This window comes from Molothrus aeneus, chromosome 6, assembly GCF_037042795.1.
Source record: "Molothrus aeneus isolate 106 chromosome 6, BPBGC_Maene_1.0, whole genome shotgun sequence".
Classification (NCBI taxonomy): domain Eukaryota; kingdom Metazoa; phylum Chordata; class Aves; order Passeriformes; family Icteridae; genus Molothrus; species Molothrus aeneus.
In genome coordinates, this window is record NC_089651.1 from 47,822,485 (window position 1) to 47,841,184 (window position 18,700).

Sequence of the window (18,700 nt, forward strand, 5' to 3'; positions counted from 1 at the left end):
TGGGTCAGCTTGCTGTTCTCTTCATCCAGGTGCTGATGAGTGAGTTTTCCCACTCCAGAAGAAGGGCAGCGTCTTGTGGAAACAAAACCAAAGAGCTACACACCACCCAGGTCATTACAGACAGCAGGTGAGCAGGTTGCACAAGGCCAGCCAGAGTCACAGGAGGAAATGGGGACAGGGACACGAGCAGAAGTGGCATTGGCCAGCTGCCAGAAGAAAGAGAGGATCTCCCAAAGGGATCTGTACTGGGCTGAAGCCCTGCTCTGTCAGCATGGGAAGAATGGCCTTTTCTGGGAACTTGGCAATCCTCAATTCTCTGCAGGGGGCAGAAATCCACACAGGGCTTTTGTGCTGGGGCAGAACCAGGAGAAAGTCAAGCTGCTGTCAGACACCCCGCCATAAGCAGCCCTGGCAAGGAGGTGGTATGTTCATCAAGCCTCAACATGAGGCAGGTAAGTAACAAACTTTGAGTATGGAACATCTGTGGCACACCTTCATGAGGACTGCACACACACCCCTGTCAGCTAAACCTCTGGGGAATTGCCCTGCTCACCAAAGCACTCTGGCAGCTGCAGTAATCCTCAGATTAGCAGCATTGCTGATGACAGCAGGAGTACAAACAACCAGGAACAAGGGGCTCCAAACTGTCTCTCTGCTCTCCCAGCAAAGCTACAAAGAGACTGGGAAAAGGTGACATAAGGCCATGCTTCAATTTCCTCACAAAGAGCAATATTTCTCCAGCTCTCACTTTTTCTCTGAAAATTAATAGATACATTAAACAACAGAAATACTGGGGGAAGTGTGCTAAAAAGGGCTACATATCACCAGCAGCACAGGCACCTGTGCATGTGTGGTGTGCACATTGCACAAAGCCCATTATGAGTCTCATCTTGCTGCCAGTCTGCAACAAAAATAGTGCTGGTGGGCTTAGCTCCTTTTAGGTTATCTGAAAACAGACAGGCCATCAAACCAGGACAGGGAGACATGTACTTTTTGGCTGAGATATGTCACAACATGTTCTTCAAAACTGATTTTTCAGAATTCAGCCCCTGGGAATCTAAACCTGGGGAGCAGTGTTAGAGAAAGCCATAGAACATGCAATCTGCTAGAATAAATAAATCCACTTGGAGACTGTCTAAGTTTAGCTATATATGGACATTTCTAGAAAGTGAGAAGTACCATGGTTTTTCCATCAGTATTTCAAGAGTTTTCTCCAGCCTTTTCCAAAGCCCTGTATTAAAGGGGTTTAGAAGAATAATCCTGTCTTAACAGAGAGATAACAAAGACACAGAGACGTGCTTGGTCAGAGGAAAGGGCAAAGAATAGCATCCAGACAGTTCCCAAGATGTTACCCCTTTGGGTCTTACTCTAAACCATGTATTGGGTCTCTCAATCTTCACCTGAAATCCTGGCCCTCTTGAGACAAGACCAATTATTTTACCTTGCAAAAATCAAGAGGAAGGAGGAAATCAGTTCAGCTTTATGGTCTCAAATGTCAGATTATGGACCTAGTCTGTGTATACATGCATTTCATAGCAAGGGCAAGAAATCCTAAAGGTAGGGCATGCTAATAACAATAAATAGTCCCAGTACTGGCCAGGACTAGTTAATAGTGTACATAAAGATATACTAGTTAATGTGTACTAGTTAATAGTGTGTACACAATCACTTCCTGTGATTCACTCTGCCTGCATTCTGGGCTACAGCATGTGCCTGCAAGGGACAGCACAGCCCCCTGACAATAGTATGGTGAAGGCACAGGCTGAGGAGAGCAGAACTGTAACTCAAATACTGTAGATTAGAAGGGTACTTAGAGAAATTAATGGTTTCCTGCAGAGGATTCCTCTCCTTTACATCACTAGAATTTACTTCTGAAAAAATTCATATCATACACTTAGTGATACAGAGAGATGAATCCAGAAGGTTACCATTTGGTGTTGGAGACCAGACTCTTCAAGATGCTACAAAGAAGGCACAAAACAAGTTACCAGTGGGTAGTGATGGAATAATACAACGTGGTGAGAAAAAATGGAAAGCATCCACATGGCACGATTTTAGATGAATGTACTGCTGTTTTTAAAATTGAGAACCCCAGCATTAGGCTAACTGATTTTCTTATCTAGTTCTTCTAATGGCCTTTTAATTTCTTTTCCCTGCATATCCAACTTGGTAAAAGTAGATTTAACTGCTGCAGAATGGAAACACACTGGTAATAGAAAATATTGTCATTACACTGATCATGATGGGAATCAGTGGGACTAATGTACATTTTCATGCACTCTGATTCAGGGCATCTACTTTGAAATTAGTGCAGGACTCCTCATTTTAATCCCTTCTCTGGGAAAAAGAAGGTGTTACTGGAATCATTCACAGTGTCAATACCATATCATGGTACTTCAGAATCTTCTCAGGCTGAGGCCAGTGGGGTTCAGAGGTTTTTGGCCTCTTTGTTTCCCCACACTATCTCCTCACTAGCTCACTTTGCCCATAGGATTTACGCAATTCTCTTGAAACTTCCCCTGAACCTGGAATGGAACAAGGCTGTGCTGAAATTGGCCCTCACCCCTCTGCCCAGTGCACAGTGCCCTTCCCCTGCCCATTATTCAAAGGCTGACACAAGCCAGTAGCTCCAAGAGCACCAGAAGCCAAAAAGGAGAGTGGAGTGCAATTCCCTTTTGCTCATCCTCCTTCCTACACTCCCTGCTTGATGACAATCCCACTCTGGGGGGCTCCTCAGCTCAGGGTGCGAAGAGAGAGGAGGGCAGCAGGACCAGAGGCTCTCCAGGGCCAGGAGATGTGAATAGCAATGGAGGAACAAGAAAGGGAAAGATGCAAACCCAGAATCACTGATCTCATGACAGTACTTTGGTACTGGCCAGTAACACACACTGTGTTGTGTTATCACAGTATCCATCACTCTGTATGGGAAATTATTCACTCCCTATGAAACACAGGGGCTCTACTGGCTTATGCCTGGTGAATACCTTACCCAGGATTTCCAGCAGCATAACATGCTGCATGTTCCATTCAGTTTTCCTGCAAGCTGCCAAATCTCTGCACTAGGGCAAGCTTGCTAGAAAACCCTACCAAACTGGAAAGGAAGTATCTGACACTGCTTTGCACCATGCTACAGGGAACCAAGCCCTTGAGTTCTCTCTCACACCATTCCAAACAGAAGAGCTGGTTGGTGAAGTTTTGTTTCCTAAGAGTCATGGAATTAGGCACTCCTAAGTGACTCACCAGCAGATGAAGCTGGAGGCACTCATTGCAGGCAGCAGAGTTCTTTCAGATCTAGCATCAAACTCCTTGTCTTTTGTCTCAGTCCAAAGGTAGCATCAGCTTTAATAACTCTGGCATCAAACCACTTGTCAAGACCAGCCCTCCTTGAGTCACAAAAAATTATCCCCAGCTAGTAAAAGCCCTGTGGGACAGCAGCTGAGAGCAGTTTGTGCTCCATGCTTATTGCCAAACTCAACAAAGAGTGATACTGCTGCCAAGGATCCCAACTTTTAGGACAGGTAGGCAAGTGGTGGTAAGAGCTTGCACTGGTGCCTTGGCTGGCAGGTGTGGATCTGTGTCCAGAGCAGAGTGCAGCTTCACACATGCTCTCCAAAATGTCCCACCACTGCACTGCAGATCCTGCTCCCCTCCCACCTCATGAATCCTGAGCTGTCCCTGGGTAGCTGCAGAAGCAGGGTTTGTGACTGCCTCCACCTTGTTTTTGCCCAGGGACTGCCATGAGATGCCATTTGGCCTCTCAGCCTGATGACAGGGGCCTGGACAGGCACTTGTGGTGAGAGGCTTGGCTCTGGTCCCCCCATGCTCTCCAGCAGGGGTGTGGTAAAGATGGCTCTTCATCCAATGCCTGGGAGAGTGGGCTGGGCTAACCTGGGCTGCCCACTGGACTGCACTGAATGATATGGAATGAAATTTCTTCTGATCATACAGAGGATGAAAGTAACACCTTCTCTCCAATTGCACCACAACCCCACGCCCAGTCAGTCCATTGGCAAATGGATAACAATTCCTTCTTTCAAAAAAGTGTGGTGTAGCAGTTAATTCATAGAATGAAATGTAATGAGTTGGAAGGGACCTTAAATATCATCTAGTTTTAACTCCCTGTGCTATAGGCAGGGACACCTTCCACTTCACCAGGTTGCTCAAAGTCCCATCCAACCTGGCTTTGAACACTTCCAGGGATGGGGCATCCACAGCTTCCCTGGGAAACCTGTTTCAGAGCCTCACCAGCCTCATAGGGTTGAATTTCTGCTCTATATCTAATCTAATCCTGACCTCTTTCAGTTTAAAGCTATTGTCCTATCCCTACATGCCCTTGTAAAAAGTTCCTCTCCAGCTTTATTGAGCTCCTTTAGGTACTGGAAGGTATAAGGCCTCCCTGGATTCTTGTCTTCTCCAGGCTGAAAAACCCTCACCGGAACTCTCTCAGCCTGTCTTCACAGGAGAGGTGCTCCAGCCCTCTTGGTCAGCTTTGTGTCCCTCCTCTGGACTCACTCCATCAGGTCTATGTCCTTCTGACGTTGGGGGCCCCAGAGCTGGCTGCAGTACTCCAGGGAGGGTCTCAAGAGAACGGAGCAGAGAGGGAGAATCACCTCCCTCACCCCAACTCAGTCTCCCCAGATTTCATTAAGTTCCACATTTCAGATTTTTGAATGATTTTATGATGCCATAGTTACTACATAGAGTGCTGCTGTATGGCCAAAGACCAGAATGAACCAGTATTCCTATGGTTTGCACTGATATAAAGAAAACCCCAAACAAAATCACTGAAACCACACCACCTGTGCTCATTTGGAGAAGGACATGGATTCTCCTTTGGTGTTGAAGGCTCAGTTCAATAGTATTTTGAAGCTGATATTATTTGATAAGTAGGAATTATCAAAGCTCAGTTCACAGCTTAGAAACCTTTAAAAGACATCCCCTATACAACAAATGTCTGTACAGCCAACCAGGACCAAGTCAGGTGATCAACCAGCTGCAAATTAAGTTGTACAGTAAAAAAAATGTGTTTAAAGACCTGAGGAAGGCAGATGCTCCTGTTGCTGATGTGTTAAGACAAATGATTGAAGAACAGTTTGTTCATATGAAACCTGACCCCAGTTACTCTGTCCAGTTCAGTCAGCTGAGGGACAGCATGATTTGTTGGGAAGGGACAAGCAGTGCCATTGTGCTCTGCAAGATTTCATTTACCAGGGAGGGCACCACATCTTATGTGATCAGATTCATTAGGACTTAAAAAATAAGATTTAAAAGTGACTGCTTCCCATACTGCCTGGCAGCCTCTGTCCTTCTCCTGGCCCCCTATCTTTACTTGGAGTGTCTTCACCCAAAACTGCTTTGTGGGGTCTCTCCTCTCATGCTTATCATTGTGCAGAAGAGAGGACAAAGCATCAGGCACCTGGAAAAGGCTGTTTGTGCACCAGTCCTGGAGTGAATCTCATTAACTCATTAACTGTTAACAGGCACTGCTAATGCTGAAACTGCTTTTGAATGTAAACAGGACTTTCTGAAACTGCGGGGCTGGATAGAAAATGAAACTGACCCTTGAGATACTACAACAGCTATGCAAATACCTGAAAAATGAAAGACACAGGGTCTGTAGACTAGAGCTGCACTTTGCTCTCTGTATCCTTCAGCTTTCCTAGAGGCCAGGATCACCCTGTCTCTGCAAATAGCAAGGCCAGCACCTCCCAGGGAAAGGAAGCTGAGGGGTCCCCTCAGGATCTCAGCCTTCAGACCAGAATGACAGCTGCAAATGTAAAATGTGACTTTTCAGCAGCATGACAGCTCCTGTTTTGACTGCAGTCTTTCATGTTTTCAGAAATTAAATCAGAATTTTCCAGTGAATGAAACATTCTATTTCAGCAACATTTTCCCTGGCTTTCCCTCTTCTACCAAAATGCTTGGAAGGATTTCAATTAAAACTGTAAACTACCACATAAATTTTTAACATTTTCTTTATTTTCATAATTTTCATATTTTTTCTTAATTTTCTTTTTTTTTTTTTTTTTAATTTAGGCCACACTAAGTCCTTTTTCTATAAGAAAACCAAAGTTTTGGAGCTGCTGTGGTCTTTCTTTCTGTGACAGCCCTGCAAAGTCAGAATGGTGCTCATGCACATTCCACTATGACATAGCTCCTCTGGTGGAAATCAGGAGCTCTGAAAATTAAATGAACAAAACTCAGAAATGTCTCATTCCTCCTCTTTGCACCTTTGTTTAACCTGTGCAGTGTAAAATGCAATGGAATTGCACTGGCCCCAGGCAGCTCTGGGTACTAGGCAGAGGCAACCAGATGCTCCTGTTCCTTACCTACAGTTCCCCACCATCTTCTTCCAGCTCCCACCAAGACTCCTGCTTTCAGATGCTCATCACTGCTCACTGCAGGAACATGAATTAATCTGGCTCAGGTCAGTACACACTTGAGCAAATTGGGACTTAGCTGCTCCAGCCTCTTGGAGGAAGCTAAACAGGGCAGCAATGTCACCTCTGGCTCATGCCTGTGGATTGCCCCACTGCACCCCATTGCATGACCCAGATTCCCATGGCTTGGCTGCTGCCCCACAAGGACCTACACAAGCTAACCAGTTCAAATGGAGAGCTGGTCTCAGATTGTGAGAGCATCACAATTAGGAGTCTACAGAGTGCCAGACTGAAGAGTCTGAGTGAGACTTCCAAAAGAGAAACCCACAAGAAGGGTCTGCTGAGACTAGCTATGAACAGAAGTGAGGAGAGTTAAACAGTCTTTGTTTCAGGCAGAAGGCAAATGGAGTAAACAATCCAGAGCTGCTGTGTCTCCACAGCTTTGGGACAGGAAGCAGGTTTATCCATGTGATAACAAAATGCCAGTCCTTGCTGTCTGGACCCACATCTGCTTGCTCCACACTGCTGTCTGGCTCCACAGTTTTCCAGTGTCTTCAGCCTTCCTTGCTGGGGAGGACATAAAGAACAACTGTGATTATTGTCATCCCCAGGACTAAACACAACCAGATCATCGCAAGGGCACAAGAACAAAATGGCTGAACTATCCTGAGGATTTACATGAGGTTAAAGTGCAGTCTGCTTCATCTTTGTTGCTGAGACAAACAAGTTACCAAAAACTGGCAGATTTGGGCCAGGTAAAAGGGGCAGTGCAAATACCCAATGCTCCTCATTTCACTCGTGAACCGAAACGAAGACGATTTACAGAGAGGTAAACTTGGCCAGGGACACCTCTCTCAGAGGCAGGGAGAGGGGAATTACAGAGGGAATGACGCTGGGGGTTTGCAGTGGCTCTGGTGCCAGCCCCTCAGGCCGCTGTGGCCGCAGAGGCCCAGGCTTGGCCCGGGGCAGGGGGATGAGGCAGGCTCGGGGCAGGGGGATGCGGAGGCTCGGGGCAGGGGGATGCGGCAGGCCCAGGGCAGGGGGATGCGGAGGCTCGGGCCGGGGCAGGGGGATGCGGCAGGCCCGGGGCAGGGGGATGCGGCAGGCCCGGGGCAGGGGGTGCGGCAGGCCCAGGGCAGGGGGATGAGGCAGGCCCGGGGCAGGGGGATGCGGCAGGCCCGGGGCAGGGGGATGCGGCAGGCCCAGGGCAGGGGGATGAGGCAGGCACGGGGCAGGGGGATGCGGCAGGCTCGGGGCAGGGGGATGAGGCAGGCCCGGGGCAGGGGGATGCGGAGGCTCGGGCCGGGGCAGGGGGATGCGGCAGGCTCGGGGCAGGGGGATGCGGAGGCTCGGGCCGGGGCAGGGGATGCGGCAGGCTCGGGGCAGGGGGATGCGGAGGCTCGGGGCAGGGGGATGCGGAGGCTCGGGGCAGGGGGATGCGGCAGGCCCGGGGCAGGGGATGCGGCAGGCCCAGGTCAGGGGGATGCGGCAGGCCCGGGGCAGGGGGATGCGGCAGGCCCGGGGCAGGGGGATGCGGCAGGCCCAGGGCAGGGGGATGAGGCAGGCACGGGGCAGGGGGATGCGGCAGGCTCGGGGCAGGGGGATGAGGCAGGCCCGGGGCAGGGGGATGCGGAGGCTCGGGCCGGGGCAGGGGGATGCGGCAGGCTCGGGGCAGGGGGATGCGGAGGCCCGGGGCAGGGGGATGCGGCAGGCCCAGGGCAGGGGGATGCGGCAGGCTCGGGGCAGGGGGATGCGGAGGCCCAGCCAGGGCTGCCGCTGCTTTCCCAGCGCAGCGGTGCCACCCAGCGCCCGCTGGCCGGCAGCAGCCCCGAGCAGGCAGGCAGGAGTCGGGAGTGAGCTGGCTGTGTGCTAATGAGCTTGGCTGGGTGAAGATACATCCGAGACAGAAGCAGCACAAGCTCCGTTGTATCCATAGATGTTATGAGTAAAAAGTCGTCCATATTTTTTTGTTTATTTCAATAGACACGCGGCCATTGTGACATTAAACACCAGGGATGCATGCTGGCCAGTTATTTCATGGACTCATGGAACAGTTTGGGTCAGAGGAGACCTTAAAGATCAACTTCTTCCAGCCCCTCTGCCATGGGCAGGGACTCATCCCATTACACCAGTTGCTCAAAGCCTTGTCCTGTCTGGCCTTGAACATTTCCAGGGATGAGGCATCCTCAAGTTCTCTGGGCAACTTGTGCCTGTGCCTCACCACCCCCATAGGAAAGAATTTCTTCCTAATTGCTAATCTAAAATTTCTTGTAGGGCCCTTTAGGTACTGGTCTAGTGGAAGGTGTCCCTGCCCATGGCAGGAGGACAGGAACTAGATGATGTTTAAGATCCCTTCCAACTCCAGCAATTTTGTGATCCTACATTTTCACCTAAAAGGTAATCACACTCCACAACACAGAGAAGAGAAGAAAAAAATCAAAACAAAAAACCCCAAAACAGCCCAGAATAATTCACCCCCCCAAACCGCCAATTTAGTTTAGCCTGAATTTTAACTTTTAAACAAGACATCAGAGTTCTGAATTATTTTTCCAGTCCAATCAAATAGAGCATTTTATCTGACATCACATCTGTATGGCTTCAGTACACACAAAAAAGCTTAAGGATTACAGAACAGTCCTTTGAGGCTGGCAGACGATCAGTACACTGAAATATGGAGCCTGCTGCCTCCTGCAGGAGACAGGAGAGTGGCTCAGGCAGGCCTGCGACCTGGCCAGAGAAGCCATCGATGAGCACTGCCTGACACAGGCAGAAACAGAGAATCGCCTACCAAGTAAAACGGCAAACTGCTGATGTTTTGATGGGAACCTAAAGAACATGCCAAAGCTGGTACATGCAGCAGCTTGAGACACCTTTATTGCCACGTGATGCTTTCAGTGTGTTGGAAAAAAGCACCAGACAGCCCAAGCAGACTGTGGTGTTTATGGGCAGAGCAGCTGATTTCATCCTTCCATGGTGAGTAACATGCTAAGCTGAGCACTGCTGTGGCTGCACCTCCAGACCAGGCTGCAGCTCTGCCTTACAACCTGCCCGGAGGATCACCTGCTTGACACAAGGAACAATGAACAGATGCAGAAAATGACACAGAATGTGAGCAAAGGCATTTCAGCAAGACTCCAGGAAACTCTCCTACTTGTACTACAGCTGTGGCAGGTGGAGCCATGTTGTAGATCTGAAACAAACTCAACTGTCCTGTGAAAATCTCTCTCTTTTTCTATCAGTGCTTTGCTCTGTCCCAAGTCCTGCCCCATTTTGGTTCTCTCGGCTGTGGGAGGTACAGGTGTGTGCTGGCAGAGGGCAGCAGCCACCAGCACAAACACAGCCATTGCCAGTGGGAGGATGATGGGAACAGCAGTCAGCATTTCAAGGTGTGCCAGCTGTCCAGGAGATAAAATGTGGGAGGTTCTGGCAACATAAATAGCTATTGCCTTATGCTGGATTAACAGGAGAAAGGCCAAACCTAATCCCTCTCTTATTGTGCTCCTGCGTACTGGAAAAGGGCTAAGGAAGAGACTCTTTTCAGAGATGAGCTGACAGACAGGTACAGAGCATTTTGCTTGAAAGAATGAGACACTGAAGGAAAATACATCACCCAGAGTAGGAATTCCCTGGCTGTAGTCACTTAAATTTAAACAACACTGTCCTATTACAATTTTTGTTTTAAATTATATTAACAAGAGATAACAGATGTTTTTGCTATGAGTATTTATCATCTTTCCAGACTTCTCCTTGTATTCTCCATCACTGCAATGCAACAACACTTGGCAAGATTTGGTTTTAGTGCAATAACTGAACAAATAAATATAAGGGAGGCTAAAATATAAAAAGAGAAGGATTTCTATAGTGATAAGGCCCAGGGAAGCAAGGCAGAAAGGTGGGTGGTAACTACAGGCAGTGGTGAGGGACTTTGCCATACAAGGAGAGCAAGGCTCTTCCTTTCATCTTAATGGATTTCACTTCCCTCTTGCAAGGAGGAGGCAGGATTCCACACAGGATAACCACTGCTTGTGCAGCAGCATCACTCTGGTTAAATTTTGTACATGGGACAAAACAGTATGTCCACAAAAGAGCTTTGTGTGAAATTAGTGCAGGACTTAATCACTGTACCAGCTTTACCTCTCTATGTATCCACTGCTGCAATGTGCTATGCATTTTATAGTGCAACACCAAATGGAATTTGTTTACTTTAAGCTGGGTAGGGAAAAATATACTATCAGATTTGCCAGGATGGATAAAACCAGTGGCTAAAGCAGAGAGAAGGCCTGTTTACTATTCACAGCAGCAGCCTTTTAAATTTGATGGTCTCCTTCAAAACTTGTGAAAAGATTTGAAGGATCATGGAATTTTTCTGCAAAGGGCACACGGACACAATGCCTGATATTCACCAGTCACCAGATATTAGTGGAAGACACCTGTCTATCCCCTGGACACCATGCAGCCTGCTGAACAAACAGGGGTTTAAAGTGACAAATGATTTGGCACCCAAACAGGTTCTGACTTGGGAGGTGTGAACAGCCTTTTGATCCATGGTTGTTAAGCACACAGGAGCCTGGTCTGCAGCTGGTGGTTCTGGCTGCGTTAATAGTATTGGATCAGTAACTGGTGGGAGCTGTCAGGAATTCACAAGCACCACTTGTAAAGCTGTCACTCAAATCTAGTTCCCTCCGCACCCTTAGGGATATTTAATAAATTTTTCTAAATGAGTGTTTACTTTTCACATTAAATCATCTGAAAAGTTATGCTAATAGTTTAAAAATAAAACAGAGAAAAAGAGTATGAAGTTCCAGTAATTGCAAGGTCACAGAAATGTTTTCTTGAACGGCTTCCTTGCTAACTCCTCTGCTTTGGCTGTTGTGTAGGGCAAGGCACATTTACCAGCCCTGTGTGTGTACCTGTGCCATGTCCATTCATCCTCTGCTGAGGAAACAGGGCCATATATGCAAGTGCCTGACTTGCTTTCCAGAGCATATTAAAATGGTCATAAATGTATGTAGGGGGATAGAATATAAGTAAATAAAGGTAGACTAGAAAGTAATCTTACCCCTTTAAGGAGTTGCAGCTGAGATAATTATTAGAGATTGGGAACAGGCCTGAGTTTAACAGGCCACAGCTGTAGCCAATAAGAAGAGTGTTATAAAAGAGGGGATTGGTTGGCTGGGGGGGAATTGGAGTCAGTTGGCTGCTGTGAGGACAAGGAATAGTCAGTGCCTGGAGGAGCTGCCTATGAGAAACATCAAGGAGGTACAAAACTCTGGCAATATGGAACCCTTGCAATGTAATGGCATTAGAACTCTTGCACTATAATGACAACAAATGTAAGTACACCAAGGAGTAGAAATGTTAATTTACAGCATTGATTGCCCAGCAGTAGAGTCAGTGTCTGGCTGTTTGCTCTTGCACAGTAACTCAGCTCTGGGAGGACATAATTCATCATAAGCTAGGTTCTGGTTTCACCATCGGTGTAAGGAACAGTTTAATTAAAATACAGGAATAACAGACAGCTTCCAATTATATACAATAGATAAACTTCTCCCAGTCTAGGGTTTTGGGGTGTTATTTGGTTTTGTTTTTAAATAATAAGGCATTGCAGTAAAATGTGAATGTCATATAATGGAGACTGCATACATTTTCTTAATTTGAAGGAGGAAGTTGTCCCTGGTTATGGGTAACACCAAGACTTTTGTGTACAGAAAAATGCTTTTGTGTACAGAAATGGCAGTACCTTTTTATAATTAAACAGTTCCTGATAAATTTACTCAGTGTTTATTTTTGTGCTCACACTGATCGTATTTTAAAAATTAAAAAAACAACATTAAATTTCAACTTGATAAACCTGTCCTAGGGTTTTATACCCGTCAAATATCAGGTATTCGTTCCTGGGCTTCTTTTGCCAATAAATCAATGTAATTTTTGTTGTCCTTGTATAGAAAATAGGAAGAAAAAAGGTAAGACATCAAGAGGAATCATATTTTAAGGCTTAAAGGAAGCTGCATTTTTTTGGCTCCGATTTAGTTGAGATAGAACTTTGAAAATTTCTTGTTTCTTTTGAAATCTGTGATGGCAACACTTTTTCCATTTTATGTTCATTTATCATTTGGTAAACATCTACTTCATTTTATTAATGAATGAAAAAAACACCTCCTAGGGGCAGGAAGATAATGATGATAACTTTTCTTATATAAAAATAGGTAGTTCAATTAGCTAAGAAGTCACAGCATGTCCATGTATATACACATATATAGTTGAATGATGTACTAGAAAAATAGACTCTTGAAAGACTTTTGATGAAAGGGACGTTATTTCCAATCATGTTTATACCTGCATAAATGTGCAAGAATAAACTTTTTTCCCAGCTGGAATTTAGGAGATTTAGAGACCTAGAAAAAAGAAAATTAGTGAGAAATATTTCAGCAAATTAATTCTCACAATTTTTTTAACTTGGCAAGGGAACTGTGGTATCATCTAGGAACTGCAATGATGGAAATGGTCTCACTTTTGAGCCAGCTTACAAGTAACTTGATAAGAAAGAGCAGTGACTGCACGTTATACCTTATTCATGTGTTATAGAAGACATTTAACTGTTCTTTCTAAATAGACTCATTTAGCTTTAATTGCTTAGCACCAGTAATTAAAGCACTTGAAGCTCTAGGCTGCAAGGGCTGACTGAGAGCAAGTTTTTTGAAAAACAATTGTTCCTAACACAGAACTAGCAGGATCCAGCAGATGTGAGTGAAATGAAGAAGGTAAGGACAAAGAGTAAGGAGACAATTCCAAGAGAATGAGGTAACTTCAGAAGAAAGCCAGCCCAGGAAGAGTGAAAACTAATAAGAAATCAAGACACCACTGACCAGGGTTAAGGGACTTGGATGTATGGATTGAGTAGTGGGTGGTACAGGTATAACTGAGGGGCTTGTTCTGGGGTAGGGGTCCCTCCATTCCTGCAGCAGAAAGCAGCCAGCTCCTGTTTGCATTTATGTGTAAAAATCAACTGCTAACATGGACCCTCCTGCCCCCAGAGTTCACTGGCTCTCCTACTGTATTCTTCAGTTTGTTTAAAGATTACTTAAAGATACTGTGTGGATTTTTAGGCACAGCAGCATACTGCAGACCCTGGATATTGGGGGAGAAGCTACAAAGGCAGAGGCATGGGGATCACTAATATATATCTAATATATATTTCTATATATAAATATATATTATATATAATATATAACATATAAAATTATATATATTATATATATATATGTTATAGGTAAAATACATATAACCATTATATATTGTATTATAGATGATATCTATGAGTATATTATATATATAATATGTGTGTATATATATATATTTTGTACATACTATACCGTGGGATCCAGAAAGAGGAAAGGATTTCCTAAGTAAAAAGGAGCTTCTGCTCCTGCCCTGGGGTTGCTGAATTATTCCAGGTCCTCAGAACGAAGTGTGGGAGCGAGGCAGCGGCGGGCGCAGCTCCTCCGCAGCGCGGCCGCCCCGCGGCTCAGCGCCGGGCGGAGCCGGGCCCTGCGCGGGACAGACCCAGCGGAGCGCAGCCTCGGGAGCGGCGGCCGGCGCGGAGAGCAGCAGAGCAGAGCATCGCCCCCGGCTCGCCCCTCAACCCTGCGTGCCCCCCATCAAGTAAAACTGATTTTGAAGCGACATGCTACTCAAGCATTGTCCCCATAAACGGCACAGCTCTATGATTTAAAATAATTTAATTATCTTAAATGAGAGTAATGTTATTTTAAAGAGATGTAGTTTTGAATCCAGCAACTTTACTGCCTGCTCCTTATGGTGATGGGCCCTGTCATGGTTGTGCTAAGGCTGTGTTTCACTCCAACTGCACACAGGAAGATCTGCTGGATCTGCTTCTAGAGAACTCAAATCTAACCCTTATCACTGACAGATCTTTATGCTACATGAAAATGATATGTAGGCTATGCAGTGGTGAAAAAGCCAGAGGTACTTGAAGCAGAACCTCCACAAGCCTTGATGAATTAACTGCGTTAGCAAGAGCAGCCTGGTTGGGACATCAGCGGTGTTTATTCTTATTCTAAGTTTTTGGAGAGTGTCAGGCAATGGGTATGCTGTGGAAAGAATGAAGGTTCCTTAGCTCAGCAAGGAGGTATATTTTGAATGGAACTGAATTCTGAATGCCCTTGGAAGCTATTCAGCTTCCAAGGGAAATTGCTGTAGTGTGCTGTCCAGCAAAAGCAGAACAAATAATGAACTGGCAGATAAAGAAACTAAAACTGCTGTCCAACAACCTATAATGAGTGTGCCACCATAATAACTCCCTCTGATGGTGGTTGACTAGAGATCAGTAATCCAGCCCAAATATATGCAGAGGTTACTCAGGAAGAATGGGCTTGATGGGAAAGTTAGAAGACTCTGAAAGACAAAACTGGAATTTGGACTATTGGGAGATAGCCAAACTCATTATTTTCTTGGTAGAATAGGTTATGTGGTTTCATGATAAAATATCTGAAGAGATGATAGCAATTGTTAACCAGATGGAAAAATGTGGGCAGTCCCCAAAATATATATGACAATGAAAAGTATTGTGATTTCTTGTCTGACATATTGAAAGTGTTCTAACACAAACAAGAGATTGAAGTAGGATCATGTTTGTTTTTCCCATTTGCAAAGTGGTTATGCTGACATGCCTCTTATGAGCACTGGTAATCATGGACCAGCTCTCAGAATGGGTAGAAGCTTTTCCCACCAGGAAAACTGTTATTGTGGGAGTGATTAAAACATCCTTATCAGATGTGGAATACCTGAAAACATGGAACCTGCTAGAGGTTCTCTTTCCAGCAGGAATACTAAACAACATCTATAAAATTTTAGGAACACAGTGACAACTACACATTCAATATCATTCACAGTCCTCAGGAGAGGGGGGGAAAAAAATGAGTAAGACTCAAGACAAAATTACTTGAATTTGTAGTCAGGTAGCTTTGAAACAGCCTTTAGGCTATTAGAAATACCTGCCACCAGCAGAAATAGTGTTTGGCAGGCACTTAGCTGTATCTGCCACCACTGTCCCTGCTATGATCAGCCCCTTAGATGGAGAGGAATGAATTCCCAAATTTATACCAGGGACACAAAAACATCTACAAGACAGATGGTTTCAACCAGTTTTATTATTGGGCTGTCTTCTATACCTTGAGATACTAGAATTAAACTCTTCATTGCATGGATGCTTTAGTTCCTTTTGTTTTCTAGAATGCAAGGACAAAGGAGACAATTACAAGAGAATGAGGTAATTTAAGAAGGGCCAGCCCAGCAATAGTGAAAACCATCTGAAACTGAGAGACCACTGAGCAGAATGAAGTGATGTGTAGACTGGGGGATGCTTGGTATGGGTATAACTGAGGGGCAGGGTCTAGGCAAGGGATCCCTCTCCAGAGGCACACACCTGTAACCTGAGAGCTAACAAAAGAGAACTGGAAACCTTCACTTGGAGTTGACATTAAGCAGTGGGATCCTGGGATTGGACCCTGTTAAGATGGCCAGTGTGTGTAATTCCATAACACCTGTCAGTTCATACTGCTATAGATATTGCCACGAGTAAAGAAAAAGAAACTTCTAAAAAAACATCCACACTAGTGATTAGACTGATATAATCACATCAATAATAAAAAATAATCAGACCTTTAATTAGACCAGTGGTACTAAAGCCCACATGTACTTTGTACTGCCTGCTCTGCTTTTCCAAGCCAGGTTTTGTATTTATGTTCTGTATGTGCAGCTCTCACCTACAGAAATTTGGCAATTTGTACCATCTAAAGTTGGTTGCTCTGGAAACTGGCTACAATTTCTTCCAGTTTCACAGCAAGAGCTGCTGAACTCCAGTGCAAGGAAGCACAGCAGCTCTTTTTCACTTGCTTCCCCAGGCCAATAAACTTGCCACAGGAGTGACAGATTATTTTCTTCTTTCTTACTCACTGTGGGAGGCCAACCCCAGGAGGAGCTTATGACTGACTTGAGAAAACACTCAGGAAGCTGAAAACAAAAAGAAGCTGAAATAGAAAATCTCTCACAGGCCAGAAGAGTATCAGACATCTTCCTGAGTGTCAGAAGGGGGCTACATGGAGGGCATCTACAGAGGTTACAGAACTAGGATAATTTTCCTAAAGAGACCCCTTCTGTCTTGTGCCTCCCTTCTACTTCCCAAACCTACGACCACTGACAACATCCTACTTTTCTGCAATGACTTTTGGGTATTACTTACAGATTGTTGCTTGCTATATATCAGTCATTCATGTCTTCTGAGCTCCTTCTTTCACCAAGCCATTCATCAAAAAGTCTGGAATAGCTCAGGCACCCACAAACCACATCCTGCTAGCAGAGGACATAGCAGGGAGCGTTTGAACACCCAGGAAAGCACAGCATTTCTTACCACATTTTCCTGCTTGTGTCAGGCTGTGTGAGGTGAGGCTGTCAAGAAGTGTCCCTTTCCTATCTCCTGTCCCTCAGGGAGTGATACAGACTAATTGCAGAAAGCGTGGGGTAGCCAGCCCTCTCTCAGGAAGGTGTGAATTACCTCCCCTGTGCCACATGGCCAACCCTGCGCCTGGGCTGCTGGCATATGGCAAGGCACCACTCCAGCTTCTGCTCTGCTAATTTACTGTTGTATTAACATACAGGGGAGGAAAGAAAAGGCATGGGGAATGTCAGGAAACTCTCTTGTCTAATATGTGAGATCCTGTCCAAACTATCTCCTCAGCAGATGCCTTAAACTGCAGGGACTCTTCCTTTTCTTTATAGAGTATGAGAGAGCAGGAACTCTGTGGCAGGGATGAGATCAACTGGCCCCATGCATTTAGAAAAAAAAAGAAGGTTCAGAAGCAATTGTTTCACTTCTTTGTTAGGTAGTACTGGTTGCTCTGTATCAGCTTGAAGCGTACCACCACTCTGCTGAAGTCATGCTTTTATTAAACTACTTGGAAGTTGCTTTGACAGCTTAAAGAGACTTAATAAGTCCTTTAATTATGGGTATTTCAGCAGACATAAGCTGCCACAAAACGAGATTACTGGTTAGAGGCCTCAGTGTAACTGCTGTGCCAGCACAGCATTAGAGAAAACATTTGCTACTACATATTTGATAAACAGGAAGATGACACTGCCCATATGGACTTGATGTAAAACTTTTCATGTCTAATATGCACCAGTAGTACACATACAAATCAGAGATTGAGAAAACATTCCCCTTTACTGTCCTCTTTCTGCAGTAACTTCATTCACATAGGAGTGGGGCTGCTAAATGGTAATATCTTTCAGTTATAGATTTACCAATTCTTCAAAATTAGCTAAAGCAAATATTAGGTTTTTCCTCTAGCTAGAAGACTCAGGGTATCCTGCTAAGATAATGACAAAGCAAAACAAGCAGCCACAAGAGAGCTTTCAGAGCTCTAGACAAGTGTTCTTTTTAAGACACTGAGATATTTTTAGGGTCCAATTTCTGCTTTAGTTCCTGTGGGGGTGCAGCATCAGTAGATTTAAGCATTGAGAGTTCATGCAGAGCACATAAGAGGCTGCAGAAGAAAACCAGCCCCAGAGCATGTCCCACAAGCAAACATGAACCATTAAGCATTGGAACAGGCTCTCCAGGGAAGTGGTGCAGTCAGCACCCCTAGAGTGTTCAAAAAACAAGTGGATGTGGCACTTTGCTATTGGGCACGGTGGAATTAGGTTTTATGATTCTATGAAAGCAGCAAGGAGGGCACAAGTGCCATGCTCCATCCTGGCGAGACTTGGCAAGACAGTGGGCTGAGAGTGTGAGAGCTGGGTTAAACACAGGGAAACAGAAGCAGCTGGAAAACTTCATAGCAATGATAGAAATGAAATAACAAGACTCTCACTGTCCCCGACTCAGTTCTCCTCATGATCTCATGGAAGTAGAAATTGCCAAAACTCATGCAGATTCAGATGGGGAGATGCTGAGCTCTGTTGTCAGGATCCAGCCTTGATTTTGTTAATGAAATGGAAACAGAAATGCATCATAAGATTCAGAAAAGACTTACCTGGTCTTCTAATCCTTCAGGATGCAAAACCAATACAAGTTTCCATATCATACTATAAGAGTCTGATTAAAATGGCATGCAAAAAAAATGAGGGCATGCTTACCTTTGTTCAGTTCTTTTTTCAGCCTTCCTTACAAGGAACTGTCATAAAATTGTTTTTATTTTTCAGATGTCACATTAACTCCAAAGATGCATCTCCTCACATGAGAGAGGAAACACAACCTTCCCATCTCTTCTCCCCAGAACTTTCCCCTCTGCTCCCAAGGG